Here is an 18,535-nt window from a genome sequence, read left to right as displayed (position 1 = left end):
CATCTAGGGTAGCCTATGCCACATGACCACCATTTCTAATAACAGCAGAGCTAGAGAATGCCACAGACCTGCAAATCTTCAAAGAATTCAGCAGTTCGAAACTTATCCTAAAAGAAAGGTTGAGAATTCTCCCCTGAAGGGATAAGCAGCAAGATGAAATGGAAAGAAGAAAACCCTTATTGGAAATGCAATAAGAGCATGAGTGGAAAAGAAGAAACAAGAAGAAAGCAAGGAGGACATCAAAACCCTAAAGATGGGAGAGGGAAGCAGGAAATCATAGGGGATTGGAAGCACTATCTTAAGGGAGTCAGCTTATATGACTCTCTGTTGGAAGGAAACGGAGAGATGCATGGCCTGACGTGTTTGCAAAGCAAACGAGAAGCAGACCAAGAAAGAATCAAACAAACAAACAACACAAAAAGGGTAGGGTTACATGAATATTCAAAAGAAATTACTCAAGGTGATGTCAAGGATCATTCAGTACGCATCGACCCAGTATCGCGGCTTGAATGTACTCAGCACACCTGTATTCGGAAATCAGAGGCGTGCATTTATATTCGTAAATATTGATTCATATGAGCATATCGTGACCTAACCCAAATGCCGATTTGGAATCCAATGGATTCCTAGCCCGTGATATATACTTGCAAGTCTTCCAACAGGATGAATGAATGCCATATTTACACTACGTCAAGAAGAAATGACACAAGCCTATAACAAGGAAAAGTAGCTCCACAAAAGTGTACTAAGATCAAAAGAGACAGGCAGTAAAGTGCACATTGGGGATTGTATCATTCCTAGGAATTTCAGCCCCCTTGAAACAAATGGATAGATGTCCCGTGAATGCGGGTGTTTCAGCAGAAATCAACCGACGGCTATGTATTGCGGGTGTGCCCATATTACAGGAACAATAGTTTCCCTTAGTGGGTCTCTGTGTACTGTGAACTGTTAGAAAGTTTAAAGACGTGTGAAACATTCAACTGAAAATGGACACACTTCCCTCCGTTGCTACAGTGCATACAGATCTGAACAAAAGGAAAGAGGGAAGAACAAAGGCCCATGGGAGGCTAGTGGGTAGAATCACATTTACCTTAGGAACCTGTCGTAGGATGCAGCCCCTCCCCCAACACTGACAAGATGCAGCAGCCATTGGGGATGGCAGTTAGCGGTTGGATTCCAGGTGGAATGTTGGTGTGTACCGCGAGGCTTGTTGTGGCTGGTGGATTCTAGGTATCCGGGCAGAGTTCTGTGGGTGGATCAGTGCGATGGAGAGGCTGCCGCCCTCTGTGGAGCTTGGCTTAGGTCTTTGGTCCGGGAAGCTGTGTCAGTTCGAGATACTGCTGCTGCCCAAAGACCTGAGTTCACGGGTCAGTTTCCAGAACCTGAAAGGGCAGACAGTGGAAGATCTGCCTGTCTTCAGCTTACTGGAGGGGCTCCGAGGTCCTTTCAGACTTGCCCAGTCCTGTTGAAGTCGACTTTATGGGAGACACGAAGAGAAGCTGGCCGAAAACATGGCTGCACGGATTGAGGAGAGATGCGAACACATTGATGAGAGATGTTCTGCTACAATAGAGAATACTGGCCTGGAGACAGCTGTAGAGGATAGCAGGCTCGAAAGGCATTCATGAGACATATTGAACCTCGCTGATACTAGCAGAAACATTCGGACTGCCACCGTGGACTGGAGGAAGTTCCTCAATTCTCTGCTCCAAGAACGGGTCCAAGATCCCTGACGTCTAAAGAGAAGAGATGGCAGAGATGATAAAAACGCTCATGTTCTTGAAAGAGGTCAGATAATCCACACGACCCAAGGAGCAATTCCAAGCCATTCAGATCAAAGTGCACCAAGCCCAGGTAAGCCTTTTCCCAGGTTTGGGCCTAGCTATCAAGCACTTGCTCTTCCCTCCCCTCCACTCAGGCATCCATTTTGAGGGATCAGAACCTGAGCTGCAATGAAGCCAGTGAGAGAAGAGCAAGCCCCTCCTAGAATCAGAGTTCCTCTAGGTTCATCCTCTGTGAACAACAGGGAACCCCATAAAGGTCAAATACTCTCGTATGAAATAGATAGGAATTGAATACTTAGCTCCCACAAAGAAACGATGGCCTTCCGCTAGATTCAGCAAATGCTGGGTTGATGTCTTCTCTGGGGTGAAGGGAGTGTGGTAAGTGAGGGGAATCTTTGACTGAACTTGAATCTGTATTAGGCCTCCGTTTTTCAAGACAGTCTAGGTAAATATTAGAAGTCAGATAGTGAACGGAACTGTAAAAGTCGCCAATGACATGAAAGACACAGCTTATGTGGACCGTCTTTCAATTGAGTCAAGCCCCCGGGGGCAATCTATCATGGGGGTGCAGACTTGGTTGCATTCAAGTGCTTTACCCAACATGATCGGATGATTAAGCGTTCTCATCACTGATAGAAGAACACCTGGTTCTCAGTAGCCTAGCATAGCTGCAGCAGGGTTCTCATAGCTATAATGCCTCTAGGTTCTTTGGATTCAAAGCTAAATGTATATATTTAGTTCGTTTCCTCTTGTATTTTCCTTGAGAGGGATGTTACACCTTGAAATGCCAACATTGACCAGTAGGTGTCATCGGGAGTAAAGGGCACCACATGCACAAGTGAATCCAAACTTGGGGGTTATTTCATGTTTCCATTAGTTATTTCATGGTTCCTGTTGGTTTCGGAGGCTTCAACAGTAAAGAGTTGACATGACCCCTTTAACAGTTCGGACTGCTAGTTTGCATTCTATCTGTCTATGTTTTCCTTAGAGCTGACTAAATGTTACCGAAATTGACAAGTCTGGATTCTAGGTCGATTTAGTATGTTTCAGAAACTAACTTCATTTTCGTATAACTCCCAAAACATTTATATAAATTCTATTAAATTTTTAAAGACTGCAAATGAGATATCAACACAATGTCAAAACTGGAGTCTTCGGACAATCCCTCCCACCACGGCTGTATAGAAACTAAGAGATATAAAAAAATCACATTTCTGTGAAATGTATCTGGAAAGTGTTGATTCATCGATGCCCAGTTGACAGAGAAGCAGTGCAACCTGCGCTCACTCGCTCCCATGAACACAGCAATGGAAACATCCACTCACCCAGCCCTTGGCACAGGACACTTGCCGTAGAGAGGTCTGTTACTTCCAAAGACAGGATGAGGCCTCAGAACACCTGGAAGCAGGAGAAGGAAAAGCAGGGAATGGATACCAGTGCATGGTCTGAGCCCTGTTGATGGAGCAGTAAAGGTGAAACTCTCTTTAACTTGGACGCACACTCTCAAGCAGACAGGAGACATGGGATTGAAGGTGATGCGCTGAGTGTTAGAAGAGTGCACAGCAGATGCTTGGCTGACAGAACTCAAAGAATCCAGTGCAAAATATCCCCACAGTTGATTCTTAGACCAAGATCCGAGCTGCAAAATTTGAGGTAGCAGAGGCAGCGTTCAGGGAGAGATGGGGCTACAGATGATGGCACACGCTGAGTCTCAGGGATCTGGAGAGCGTTGTGGGAGGTGGTGGGTCCTATCAAGAGAGCAAACCGACCTGGGACCCCAATGAGCAAGCAACCACCCTGGCGCACGCAGTTGAAATTATTGATATGTCCCATGGCCACACCCAGTGCATCTGCAGGACCAGAGACCAATTTGGCATTTTGCCAATGGAGCATGTGTGGGGCTGAATCAGAGATATTGTGCATCGGGTCTGAGGGATCCAGGGGGCCTTGGGTTTGAATTCAGAATGAAAAGCCTTAGGATCTGCTGCATTCATAACCTGGGCTGTGATTATGGTTTGGTTTGAGGCACAGGATGTGCAACAGCTCTGTGCTTGCCTTCGTGCACCCGTGCCACAAGGATGAGAGGACAAGGAAGTGTGGTCCAAGACCACAGCGTGAGAAGAGGAAGGATTTCCTTCAGTTTATCTCTCAAAAGCGGATGCTACATTTTGGATGGCACCGGCACGGTTCGGCAGCGAGGACACCAAGTTCGGGCTGCGGGATCATTCCAGCAGGCCCTGATGTGTGACATCCATAGATATGCTTCCACTGGTGTTTCTGTAGACAGAGAAGCTCTTGGAAGAACTGGTTTCAGTGGGACATTCTCGTGGCACTACAAAGCACAAGCGCACTCACACTCTGCTCTTCTGGAAACACTCCAAAATAACAGAGAGTAGAATGCAGAGCTGAGAACCTTTAGAAGCTCCATTTCCACCAGAGGAAGTGTCCTGTGCTCTTTCAGATTTGTGAGATAAGCGTAATCAAAATGAGGTTATCCTAATCGAAATAGTATGGGGGGTTCATCACAACAAAGGCAACACCAGCAATTGGAGATAGACCAGACAACACACACAGGAACAGAATATGGCATCAATGTCTAGGAGAAATTGTCCTCACAGAAATCCCATGGAATTGCGTAGAGACAAGTGTCTAAAATTTTCACTTAACAAAGCCCAAGAAGACTACATTATATACCTGATATTACGTGATCAGTAGAATTGAAGAAGTACAGTAAAAAATAAAATAAGTACCATTTTCAGTTCCAAAGATATTGAAGGCCCAAAAGATAAGCTTTCAAACAAGTAGACTGCAAAACGCTATCCAGACCAAGTGTTGAAAATGCAGGTCAGGAAATCACTGAAGAACAACAGAGTCTCAGACTCACAAAAGGCATAATACCAGAAAAGGGGGAAGATAATGTCTGAAGACGAGCCAAATTATATCAGAAAACTCAATGGATGTGAATATATCTGGGCTAAAATTCAGTCCTTAGCAGACTAGATAATACAGAGGGACGCGTGAATGACTGTGAAGACAGGGGAACAGAAATCCCTCGGTCAGAAGCACACATAGGAAAGCAAGTGCAAACCAATGAAAACATTGCTGTTGAATCCTGGGTTAAGACAGGGCATGAAAGACTAGAATTCATTAGAGTCCCATATGGAAAAGCAAGAGATAAAGAAACAAAAAATGTCTGAGAACTTATCTGTTGGAATATCAGACTGAAACTTGCTGAAAGCCAAGAAAGAGTCATCTATGCAAATTCAGGAAGTACACAGCGTCCAAAGGAGTTGGAATCCCTATAGACCTACCAGCAGCGGTATGATTCAAATCAACCAAGTTCACGAATATCCCATTGATTTAAAATGCACCTGGAGGAAACTACATAGTCACAATGGAACCTCCAGAGAGGTTTCAGCTGATATCTCGTCAGCAATATTGCAGGACAGGGAGGAGTGCCAGGACATAATTCACATCCTGAATGGGAAAATGCTGCCATCTAGGGTAGCCTATGACACATGACCGCCATTTCTAATAACGGCAAAACTAGAGAATTCCACAGACCGGCAAATCTTAAAAGAATTCAGCAGTTCAAATCTTATCCTACAAAAATGGTTGAGAAATCTACCCTGAATAAAAAATCAGCAAGGTGAAGTGGAAAGAAGAGACCTTTATTGGAAATGCAAGAAGAGCATGAGTAGCAAAGAAGAAACAAGAAGAATGTAAGGAGGACATCAAAACCCTAAAGTTGGGAGAGGGAAGCAGGAAATCATTGGTGATTGGAAGCACTATCTTAAGTGAATCAGCTTATATGACTCTCTGAAGCGAACCGAGAAATTCATGGCCTGATGTTTTTGCAAAACTAACGGTATGCAGACCAACAAAAATTCAAACAAACAAACAAACAAGCACCAACTGTGTATGGTTGGCTGACATATAGCAAAGGAACCATGATTATTCAAAAGAAAATACTCAAGGTGATGTCAAGGATCATTCAGCACGCATCGACCCAGTATAGCGGCTTGCATGTACTCAACACACTTGTATTTGGAAATCAGAGGCGTGCATTCATATTCGTAAATATTGATTCTTAAGAGCATATCGTGACCTAACCCAAATGCCGATTTGGAAGAAAATAGAGTCCTAGTCCGTGATATAGACTTGCAAGTCTTCCAACAGGATGAATGAATGCCATATTCTTCCCTACGTAGAGAAGAAACGGCATAAGCCTATAACAAAAACAATTAGCTTTGCAATAGTGTACTAAGGGCAAAAAAGTCAGACAGTAAAGTGCACATTGTGGTTGGTTTCATTTCTAGGAATTTCAGCCCCCATGAAACAAATGGATCCATGTCCTGAGAGTGCGGGTGTTTCAGCAGAAATCAACCGACGGATATGTGTTCCGGGTGTACGGATATTATAGGAACATAAGTTTCCTTTATTGGGTCTCTGTGTGCTGTGAACTGTTAGAAAGTTTAAAGACGTGTGAAACCATTAAGTGAAAATGGACACACTTCCCTCAGTTGGTACTGTGCATACAGATCTGGACCAAAGAAAGAGGGAAGAAGAAAGGCCCATGGTATGCTAGTGGGTAGAATCACATTTATATTAGGAACCTCTCGTCGGATGCAGCCCCTCCCCCAACACTGACAAGATGCAGCAGCCATTGGGGATGGCAGTTATCTGTTGGATTCCAGGTGGAATATTGTTGTGTACCGCGAGGCTTGTTGTGGCTGGTGGATCCTAGGTAACCGGGCAGAGTTCTGTGGGTGGATCAGTGTGATGGAGGGTCTGCCTCCCTCTGTGGAGCTTGGCTTAAGTCTTTGGTCCGGGAAGCTGTGTAAGTTCGAGATACTGTTGCTGCCCTATGGCCTGTGTTCACGGGTCAGTTTCAGAAACTTTAAGAGCAGACAGTGGAAGAAATGCCTGTCATCAGCTCACTGGTGATTCTCCGAGGTCCTTTCAGAATTGCCCAATCCTTTAGAATTTGACTTTATAGGAGACACGAAGTGAATCTGGCAGAAAAGATATCTGCACGGATTGAGGAGAGATGCGATCTCATTGATGAGATTTGTTTTGCTACAATGAATAATACTGGCATGGAAACAGCTGTAGAGAATACCAAGCTTGGAAGACATTCATGGACATATTGAGCCTCGTTGATACTGTCATTAACATGTGGAATGTGAACGTGCACTTGAGGAAGGTACTTAATTCTCTGCTCCAAGTACGTGTCCAAGATTTCTTCCATCCAAAACATAAGAGAAGATAGAAATGATAGAAGATCTCATGTTCTTCGAAGATGTCTTGAAATTCCAAACGTTCCACGGGGCATTTACAAACCACTCAGACGACCAAGCACCAAGCCCTGCTAAGCCTTTTCCCAGGGTTGTTCCTTGCTCTCAAGCACTTGCTTTTCCCTCCCCTTCACTCAGTTATACATTTCAGAGAATCAGCCCTTGAACTGCATTGAAGCCAGTAGGAGCACAGGAAGACCCTCCTAGATTCAGAGTTCCTCCACCTTCACATTTTGTGCACAACAGTGAACTCCTCCATGGTCAACTACTCTGGACTAAAATAGGTTGGTTTGAATTCTTAGCTCACACTGTGAAATGATGACCTTCCCCCAGATTCAGATCATGCTGTGGTTATATCTACTTTGGTGTGAACGGTGTTTTGTAAGTGAGTGGATTCTTTGCCTGAATTTGAATATTTATTTATCCTCAGTTTTTCAAAACAGTATTTGTAACTATTATAATTCTGTTATTGAAATGAAGTGTAATTGTTGGCATAGATATGTAGTGACACATTTTTTGTGGACCATTTTTCCCTTCAGGCATGTACCTGGTGCAAATATGTGGTTGCCATATTTGTCAGGTTTAATTGTGTTTCTCAACATAATTGGATGATTAAACATTCTCATCTTTCATAGAAGAGCACATGATTCTCAATAGCCTAGCAAAACTTTTGCAGTGTTCTCGTATCTATAATGTCTCTAAGTGCTATTGAAACCAAGCCTATATAAAAATACATTGTTTGAATTTCTTTGTGCTTTCCTAAATAGTAATGTTGCCCCTTGAATCGCCAACATTGACCAGTATGTGCCATTATTAGGAAAGGGCACCACATGAACAATGGAAACCCATGGTTGTGGTTGTTAATGATTCTAAGAATTATTTCATTTTTTTTCTTAGTGTTGGAAGCACCAAGAGAAAAGTGTTGACCTGCCTCCTTCATGACTTTTGGCTGCTAATTTATATTTTCTGTGTATTTTTCTTATTTGGGTATTTCAAGCTGATACCTAAATATGGCAACTCTGTCTTGTAGTTAGATTTAGTATATTTCTAAAATTATCTTTATTTTGATACACTTCCCATAGTATGTAATTCAATTCTGTTAACTATTTGAAAGTCTGCAATGGAGGTATGTACACATTGTCAGACTTGGAATCTTCGAAAACATCCTTCCACAATTGATATAGAGAAAAATATCTAAACAAGGATCAAGTGTCTGTGAGTTATGTCTAAATTGCGTTAATTTATCTATGCCAAACTGGCAGAGTACCAGTGCAAACTTCGCTCACTCTCTCCCATATATACAGCAAGATAAACATCCACTCTCCCGGCCCTTGGCTCAGGATCCCTGCTGAATAATGGCCAAACATCTCTTACTTCAAAAGTCAGAAAGAATTCTCACATAACCTGGAAAGAGTAGAAGGCAAAGTAGAGAATGGAAATCAGTACAGGTCCTGACCTTTGGTGAAGGAGCAGTAAAGGGGAAACTGTGTTTTACTGGGATGCACACTCTAAAGTGGACAGGTCATTTAAGATGGAAGACGATGTGCAGAGGGTTAAAAGAGTGCATAGTGGACGTTTGATTGACATAACTGAAAGCAATAATCACAAAATTTCTCTGCAATTGATTCCCAGACCAATACTCCATCTGCCAATTTTTAGTTAGGAGTGCCTGTGGAATCTGTGTGTTAGGGGTGTGGCTGATGTCACAAATTTATTCCCAGGGGTTTGGAGATTGTTTTGGGCTGTGGTTGGTACTATCTAGAGAACAGATCTGCCTGGGTCCTCTCTTAATATTAAATCTGCTGGCATATGTGTTGTGGATTAGCTTAGTAACCCAGGGACTTTGTCACAGTCTTTTCACATCCACAGTATAATTGCTCATTTTCTCCATAAAGGAGAAATGGTCTCAATCAGAGCCATGTTTATCTGGTTTCTAGAATCCAGGGCAATTTAGTGTTGAAATAAGATTCTATAGCCAAAAGATCTGTAACTTTCATAGGCAGGATTGAAATTTCTTATTGTCCAAAGCAGAGGTTTTTGAAATGCTCCATGCTTGCCTTTGAGTTCCCATGCCTTATTGACAAAAGTTCTTGGAGCAGAGATCTGATGAAAAATAGGAGAATTTGAAGCCTTTCCATCAACCTTGCCTACCACATGCTAATGCAACTATAGTTGTGGTGCTGACCCAGTACTACACTAAGGACCCAATTGTGGCACTGCAGGATTGTTTCAGCAGGTTCTAATGCGTGACATCATTAGATTTGTTTCCACTTTTATTTTTGTTTGCAGAGAACCTGAGGGAACCCACTATAAAATTTTGACTTTTCCGTGGCAACAGTGAGGACGAATGCACTTTCATGAGTGTGCATTGGAACAATTCCCTCTCCACATATCCAGCCTGCAGCCCAGAAACCATTTGGAAACCTCTATTCCAGCAAAAATTAGTAGTCCCAGCACTGTCAGAGCTATGATAAACATTTAACCAAAATGACACTCTGCTAACTTTACTAGAATAGGTTATATTCACCACAACAAAAACCGCAGTAGCAATCATAGATATAACAGGCAACAGACACAGAAGGAATGCATGGCATCATTACATACCAAAAACAATCCTCACAGCATTAAAACTAAATGTGCACAGAAATGATTTCACTTTCAAAAGCTGTTCAAGTCTATAATAGATAACTGATAATCCTTAACCCATAGCGATAGAGAGATATAATAAAGTTAAAAGAACTATTCCAAATTTTCAAAAAACAGGAGTCTCCTGAAAGAACATCCAATGTATTAGACCCCCAAAATTTAATAGAACATGACTTGAAAAGGGAGGACATAAAAACATTGAAGGAAATCTTGAGTCTATGAATACAAATGCAGGCTAGTATAAATGGAAAGAGAAACACTTTAGATGAGCCAAATATAATCAGAAAACTCAATGGTGAGAATAGCTAAGCTAAAGACAGTCCAAATCGGACTAGATAATGCACAGGAACAAATAAATGACTTAGAAAACAGGATAACCGCAATCACTCAGTCAGAACACGACATAGAAAAGCTAGTGAAAACCAATGCAAGCAATGCAAATGAAATCTGGGATAAGAGAAAACATACCAGTGTATGACTCATAGGGATCCCACATGGAAAAGAATAAAGACAAATGGTTTGAAAAGGTATTTGAAGAAATCAGACTGAAATTTTCTTAAACCAAATATAGAACCGGCTATCTCAACACAACAAGCACAGAGCGTCCAAGCATAACGAACCCCAGTAGGCCTACAACAATATATATTCTAATTTAAATGGCAAAAATTGATAATAAGGAAATGATTCTAATTGCACCAAAATAGAAACAAGTGTATTGCAAGAGAACTTTTTAATGTCTTCAGCTGATTTCTCAACAGATAGATTGGTATTTTTTTCTTCCCTCTTTCCTTTTGTGTTGATCTCTATTCCAAGAACTGATGAAAGGCAGATTCCTTCAGTCTAAACAAGATGAATGGGCAGATTCTAAAAGTGTTCAAGTTCTTGGAAGAGGTCATCAGAATCAACACATCTCAAGGGGCTTTTTCAGACAATACAAGAGACCATGCACCAAGCCCTGTTTATCCTTTTCCCAGGAGTGGGCCAATGTATTAAGACTTGCTGTTCCTTCACACTAAACCAGCCATGCAGGTATACCCTCAGTCTGCTACTGCAGGAGAATTAGATCCAGGTCCAATTTTACCAATACTGTAGGGAGAACCTGAGCCTGCTACTGCAGGAGACACAGCACTGTGTCCCATTTCACCAATCTTTCAAGGAGACCCTAGCCTACTCCTGCAGGAGACTGAGAGCCGAATCACATTCCACCAGCTGCATAGGAAGACCATCATGCCTTCACTTGCAATGGATCCAGTAATGTGTCCAATTACACTAGCCTTGTAGGGAGACCTTGAGCCTGTTTCTGCAGGAGAAACAGATCTCTGTCATTTTCCACCATCCCTCCAGGAAGATGCAGGGCCTCCTCCTGCAGGAGACTCAGGAATTGGTCCAATTTCACCAGTCCTGCAGGAAGACTCTGAGCCAATTCCTGCAGGAGACCCAGGACTGGGTCCCATTCCATCAATCATGCACTAAGACCTTGAAGTGGGTCCAATTCCACTAGCCTTGCTGGGTGACCCACAAGCCTGATCCTGCAGGAAAATTAGAGATATGTCATATTCCAGAAGCCCTGCAGGAAGACTGAAAGCCTGCTTCTGCAGGAGACCCAGGAATAGGTCCAAATACGCCAGCCTTGCTGGGAGAGCACAAACCTTATCCTGCAGGTGATACACAGTGAGGTACAATTCCAACAGCCCTGCAGGGATATCCTGAGGCCACTTCGGCAGGAAACACATGACTGGGTCACATTCCAATACCCCAGAAGGGAGACCGTGAGCCTGCTACTCCAGGAAACCCAGAACTTAGTCCCATTCCACCAAACCTGCAGTCAAACACTAAGACTGTATCTGCAGAAAACACAGTGCGGGTCACATAACACCAGCCCTGTAGTGAGACTACAAACCTGCTCCTGGGGGAGACCAAGCCATTCACAGAGAATATGAGCCAGCTCCTGCAGAAGAACAAGAGTTGTGTGACATTCTACCAGCTCTGCAGGTAATCCATAGGCTTGCTCCTGCAGGAGACAGACATCCCAGTCCAATTCCATCAGCCTCTCCAGGGAGAACCCCAGCCTCCTCCTGCAGGAGAGCCAGAACTAGATCCCATTCCACCAACCCTGCATGGAAACACTGAGCTTGCTCCTGCAGCATACCCACAGCCAAGTCATATTCAACAAACCCTCCAGGGGGACACTGAGCCTGCAATTGTAAGAGACCCAGGACTGGGACCAATTCCAACAGCTCTCCAGGGAATCCCTCACCTGCTCCCATAGGAGACTAAAAGCCATCAGTTCTGGTGGGGTCCCTGAGCCTGCATCTGCAAAAGAACCACAGGGTGGAGTCACATTCCACCAGCCCTGCAAAGAGAACAGAACCTGCTACTGCAGGAGACACAGGACTAGGTCCCATCCCACCAACCTTGCAGGGATACCCTGAGCCTTGGACCAAGGAATGGGACAAATTCTGCTAACCTTCTAGGGAGACCATGAGCTTCTCCTGCAAGAGAACCAGAGATGGGTCATATTACAGTATTCTTCCAGGAAGACCCAAGGCCTGCTCCTGCAGGAGATGCAAGAACAGGCCCAATTCCACCAGCCTGAAGGCAGAGTCCAAATCTGTTCTGGCAGGTGACCTAGAGAAGGGGCCCATTCCACCAGCCCTGCAGGGAGACTCTGAGCCTACTACTACAGGAGACCCAGGAATGGGTCCCACTAAACCAACCCTGAAGGGAGACACAGAATCTACACTTGCAGGAACCACAGAGCCAGGACACATTTAATCAGCCCTGTAGTGATCCCTGAGCTGGGACCAATTACACTATCCTTGCAAGGAGACTCTGTGCCTACTCCTGAAGCAGAACCAGTGATGGGTCATGTTCCAACAGCCCTGCAGGAAGACCTGGAGCTGCTTCTGCAGAAGACTCAGGACAGGGTCTGATTCCACCATCCCAGCAGTGAGAAAACTAGCCTGCTCCTGCAAGTGACCAAGGTCTGAGTCATATTTAACTAGCCATGCAGGAAGGACATAAGCCTGCTGTTGCAGGAAACTCAGAACCATGTGCCATTCCAGCAACACTGCAAGGAGACTCTGAGCCTGCCCCTGTAGGAAACAGAAACCCAGTCACATTCCACAAGCCCTACAGGGATACCAGAGCCTGCACATGCAGGAGACCCAGGCCTGGGACCAATTCTACCAACCCTGTGGAAAGACCCTGAATCAGCTCTAGCATTAGACTAAGAGCCATGTCACATTCCACCAGCCCTACAGGTAATTTATCAGCCTGCAACCTACACCTTCAAAAGACCCAAGAATTGGACCAATTCCAATGGCACTGCAGGGAGACCATGAGCCATGTCCAATTCCACTAGCTCTTCAGGAAGGTCCCAAGCCTACTCCTGCAGGAGAACCTGAGATTCGTCATGTTGCAACATGAGCCTGCTCCTCCAGGAGACCCAGGACTATGTCCCATCCACCAGCCCTGCAGGGAAACCCTGAGTCTGTCCCTTCAGGAGAACCACAACTGGGTCACATTTCACTAGCAATGCAGGGAGACTTAGAGCCTACACCTTCAAGACACCCAAGAATTGCAACAATTCCAGCAGCACTGCAGGGACACCATTAGCCAGGTCCAATTCCACTAGCCCTGCATGTAGACCCCGAGCATGCTCCTGTAGGAGACCCAGCACTGGGTCTCATTCCACAAGGCTTGCAGGGAGAAACTCTTCCTGTTTCTGCAAGAGACCAACAGCTGAGTCACATTTCACCAGCCCTGAAGGGAGACCCCATTACTGCACCTGCAAAGGACCTAAGACTGGAACAAAATCGACTAGCCCTGTAGGGGGACCCTGAGCCTGCTTCTGAAAGAGAATCAGAGATGGGTCATATTCCAATAACCCAGCAGGGACAGTCCAAGCCTGCTCCTGCAGGAGTTATAGAGCAGGGTGAAATTGCAAAACCTTGCAGGGACACCCTGAATCTGCTGCTGCAGGAGAAAAATGATGGGGTCTCATTCCACAAGCCTTACAAGGATGCCCTGAGCCTGGTCTTGCATGAGATCCTGAGATGGCTCCTTCAGGAGACCCAGGACTGTGTCCCATTCTAACAACCCTGCTGGGGAACCCGAGCCTGAACCTGCAATACACACAGGACCGTGTCACATCCCACCAGCTCTGCAGACTGTAGGACTAGCCCTACAGGTGACCTAGAGCCAGGTTACATTACCAGTCCTGCAGGGAGACCCTGAGCCTGATTTTGTAGCTCCTCCTGCACCGACACACATACTTCTATGAGGCCCAGAGCCAATTCAGGCATCACCACCCCTACAGGCTGAGATGTCTCTGCAACCACCAACACTGTCATCTAATTCTAAGAATCAACCCACTCCCAGACCCGAACTTTACGTCCCTTCTCCTGGCATCATTTTTGTTTCTTTTTTCTGTCATTTCCTTGTTTTCTTTCATGTCATTTAGAGTACCATCTATTTTTATGTTTTAAGCTTACCATAATAAAATTTAGATGTTTTTTCCATTTTAAATTGTGCAATTCAGGAGCATTAAGTGCATTCACAATGCTGTGTAACCATCGTCACTGTCTAGTTTCAGACTGTTTCTTTCCTCAAAATAAAACCCCGTATCTAAAGCACACATTCTCTTTTCTCCCTCCCCCGACCCCTGACAAGCTCTAATCCTCTTTCTCTCTGTGTGTCTTTCCCTACACTGGATGTTCCCTATCAATGAAATCATACAAAAGATGGCTGTTTGTGTCTGCTCTCATATTTTAACAAGGGATTGGTGTTTTTTTTTTTCACTTGAAGTAGCATTTTGGTTATTTCAAAGGGAAATACAGGTGGATTAAAGATGAGATGTACAAAATGAATATTTTTAGTAACTATGTGCATAATCTCGAGATAGGCACTGCTATTCTTTGTGTGAAACCAGAGCCAGGAGGGAGATGCTTAGCTCTTCCTGTGGCAAAACATAACCTAACAAAATAAAAAAAATAATAATCAAAATCCATGAAAGACAAACCACAACATGGAAATATCATTTTTCATAACCTAAAGTCAGAGAAAGGTTTCACATCCCTGTGGTCCAAAAATATCTTGAAACACTGTGTTCTAAACAGAAACAGAACAAACACATGCAATTCCAACAAGAGGCAATGCAGGTGGCCAGTGTATATTAGAGATGCTCGACCTCGCAAGTGAGAATGCAAGATGTTCACACTTCGGAGACAGCATTGGTCAATATCACACTGGCAGGCCTTTAGCCTGGTGACAACCAGCTCTAGTGACAACATGAGGAGACAGAGGCCACAGTAGATCCCCTGGAGGGAAGAGTGAGCAGACTATCCTCTCTGGGAGAACAGTATGCAGGATGCATCACAGATCCACAAGTGCACCACTTTTCGAGCAGTGCTAATGCTTACCGTTGATCATACTAAAATTCTTGCACAATTTTTCAAAGATGTCTTTTCAAGGATGTTCATCACAGTCCTGTTTAAACTACTAGGGAAATGGAAGCAACACTAATGTTCATGGAGAGGGGGTAGGATTCATCAGTTCTGGTTCAGATGGAGGAATGATTGTTGTGCAGCTGGAAAAATGAGTGCTAGGTCTTTACCTGATGTCAAGGAAGCCCTCAGTTTGGATGCCTGTTAATCCATCATCTACATCCAAGATGCCATCTCTATGACCACATATGTGTCAAATCATCATAGATGTAAATGAATCTTGTGGTGTGTGAGACAGAGGCAGAGAGAATGAGAGAGATAGAGACTGAGAGATGGTCACCAAACCATTAATGACGGTCACTTCTGGGAGTGGGATTTGCAAATCTCTGCACTTTTCCTTTAGGCAACATTTCAAGCGTTTATAATGTATCTATGTTGCTTTACTAATTCTAAGGTATTAAAAGCATACGTTACTTGAGATTCATTCATATTTCATCTATAGAATAAAGTTTATTATTTTTATTTTAAAATATTTGTTACAAGTACAATCAGCATTTATGAGAGTAAAATGATAAATTCTAAAGAATTAAGAATCAGATAAAGAACAAAACCTTTTGGTGACTCAGACACAGGCCAGCTATTTGGCAGTAAATGGCAGGGTGGGACAGGTTTCTCCAGAAGGTTGTGTATGTTCTGAATCACCATCCAATAGAGGCAAGGAAAAATTACAAGACATGTACGCTGAAAACTACAACAGCTTGTTAAGAGTAATTAAGAAAGACCTAGCCCTATTGTAAAATTTGAAGGAGCCAAAATGGCAGAGTAGACAGACTCACAGCTTGACCTCTCCCACAAATACACAAAGAATTACATCTACAAAAACATTGAATTGCACAGAAACCTCCTGAACTCTGGTAGAGTGTCTCTTATTTTGAAATACAGGAAGATTCTCACAAAATATGGCAAGGAGTAAAAAGAGAAAAGAAAAATTCAGTGCAGAACTGATCCTGCAGGGAAAGAGTAGCATAGGAAGAAAGGCACACTCACACTGGGACACAACCTCTCTAGCTGGGAGATCAGCTAGGAAAGAAGCAGAGCTTCCAAGGTTTGGAGGAGACAGTGGCAACTGCATGGCAGGCAGAACTGGGGAAAACTGACACAGAGGGTCCCTGTGATGACCAGCCCTAGACATGAGCTAGCAGGGATGAGCCAGAACTGGCTACTGGAGTCAGTGAAGAGCCCAGGCAGAGGGCTGGGTCACACTGCAGAGAGGCAGCCTCAGGAAACTAGAGGGCAGTGTGAGCTCTGGCTGTGTGTGTGTGTGTGGAACAGAACAGACTGAAACTCTCATAAAAAAGCACCAATGTTGGTATAATGGGGGAGGAATGAAACACAGCTGTGCCAAAGTCACTTTCTCCACTTGGCTCCATTGTTGGTGTGTTCTCATGAGAAGAGAAATGGGGCTTGGTGATAGCCAACACTGCTGCATAAAGGCAGAGCTGAATGTTGACTCCATAACCTGTGCCATTGCAACTTCACAGGCAGGACTGAGATTTGTTTACAGCCCCAGGCAGAGAGGGTGGATTTGCTGTATCTGGTCACTTTGTGGATCCACACCTCTGAGACTTACAGGCAGTGAGTGGAGTTCTGACTCAAGAAGGGTGGCCAGTGAGGGTATTTACAACAGGGTGGTGTATGGTTCCATATGTGGGTGTGGGATTGGGGTTTGAGGTGAACCTGTAGTGGACCACAAATTCATGTGTGTGACTGCACACTTGCTAAGGCAGGTCCAAGGGACTGACACTGCTGGATCTGCACTGATGTTTCCTGGGGCTCAGAACCTGAGGGGCACCAGAGTAGGTGGCTGACATTCCCATAGCTAAGGCAGGGATAAAGCCAACATCAACAAATAGTACTTTGTAAGTCTGCATAACAAGTGACAGGCAACACCACAGAGAGAACTCCCCAGTGAACATCTTCTGCCTATTCTTCTTCACAACTGAATTGCTCCAACCCTGCCTACTACATATCACAGCTCAGAAACGGGTCTAAAAGAAATACATAGAGCCAGAGAAATATAAGTAAAATAAAGAAGCCGAGGAACCACTTTCAATTAAAAGAACAAGAGAAATCCCCTGAAAGAACAATCAGTAAAATAGACTTTGATAGTCTACTAGATTTCAAAAAGGAAATGATCAACTCACTGAAAGAACTAAAAGAGACTATCAATAGAGACAGAAAACTTTAAAAAGAAAATTTAAACTATAAAGAAGAGCTAGTTAAAAATAGAAAATTCAACTACAGGCAATCAAAAGAAGACTAGATAATGCAGAGGAATGAATAAATGACTTAGGAGACAAGATAAAAGAAATAACCCAAAAAGAACAGCAGACAGAAAAGTCAATAAAGACCAATTAAAGCAAGATAATATAAAGTGTGCCAGCCTATGCATAATGGTGAGTCCCAGAAGGAGAAGAAAGAGAAAGTGGGATTGAAAAGATAGTTAAAGAAATCATGTCTGAAAACTTTCCAAACCTTAAGAAGGAAAGAATTATCCAAGTACAGGAGGCACAGAGGGTCCCAAACAAGGAGAAACCAAACAGACCTACACCAAGACATACTATAGTTAAAATGGTTAAAGTAAAATAAAATATTCTAAAGGCAGTGAGAGAAAAACAAAGTGTTTGTTACAAGGGAGTCCCATAAGCATTCAGCTGATTTCACTACCTAAAATCTTCTGGCCAGAAGGGAGTGGCAAGATGTATTCAAAGTCCTGAATAAGAAAAAGGCTGCAAACTAGGATATTCTATCTAGAAAGACTATCCTTTAGAACAGAAAGAGAGAAAGATTTTCACAGACAAGCAAAAACTAAAAGAATTCAGCAGTACTAAATCTATGCTAAAAAACAATTTGAAAGTTCTAATCTAAATAAAAAATAAACAGGAAGCTATAGAAATTAAGAAACCATAATTGGAAATGCAATAAATACAGTGAGTTGCAAGGGAAAACATGAGGATATAAATAAGTCAGTAAGTCAATAAAGAAAACAAGAAGGCAAACAAGAAAGAGAGAATAGCAAAATCATGAAAGGTGGAAGACGAGAGCAAGAGAATATATACTTTTTTCTCTTTTTTTTCCTTTTTTCTCTTTGTCTTCTTTCTTTTTAGGATGCACTTGAGCCCACATGACTATCAACTAAAACCAAACAGATGAAGTAAGGGGTTACCATACTTGAATGACAAGGTAACCACAAATCAGAAGTATATATTAGAGTCATAAAACCCAAAAAGAAACCAAGCTAATAGAAAAGGAATTTATCAAACCACAAAAATAAAAATAATTAAAAGAAAGAAACAAATAA

The 18,535-nt window shown here is 43.3% G+C and overlaps 1 long non-coding RNA gene across 1 annotated transcript in view; it reads right to left on the bottom strand.

Moving 5' to 3' along the window:
• Window positions 1–1,482: 1,482 nt before the first annotated feature.
• LOC140693899 (uncharacterized) overlaps window positions 1,483–18,535 on the bottom strand; it is a 31,423-nt gene continuing 14,370 nt past the window's right edge. The window contains exons 6-7 of the long non-coding RNA XR_012069603.1: window positions 3,110–3,182; window positions 1,483–1,736 (exon numbers count right to left, since the gene is read on the bottom strand). This is a non-coding gene — a long non-coding RNA (uncharacterized lncRNA). The remainder of the gene's footprint in view (window positions 1,737–3,109; window positions 3,183–18,535) is intronic.

Source organism: Vicugna pacos, unplaced genomic scaffold, assembly GCF_048564905.1.
Source record: "Vicugna pacos unplaced genomic scaffold, VicPac4 scaffold_20, whole genome shotgun sequence".
Lineage (NCBI taxonomy): Eukaryota > Metazoa > Chordata > Mammalia > Artiodactyla > Camelidae > Vicugna > Vicugna pacos.
Note: the sequence above shows the minus strand (reverse complement) of the source record. Positions and strands in the feature narration are given on the sequence as shown.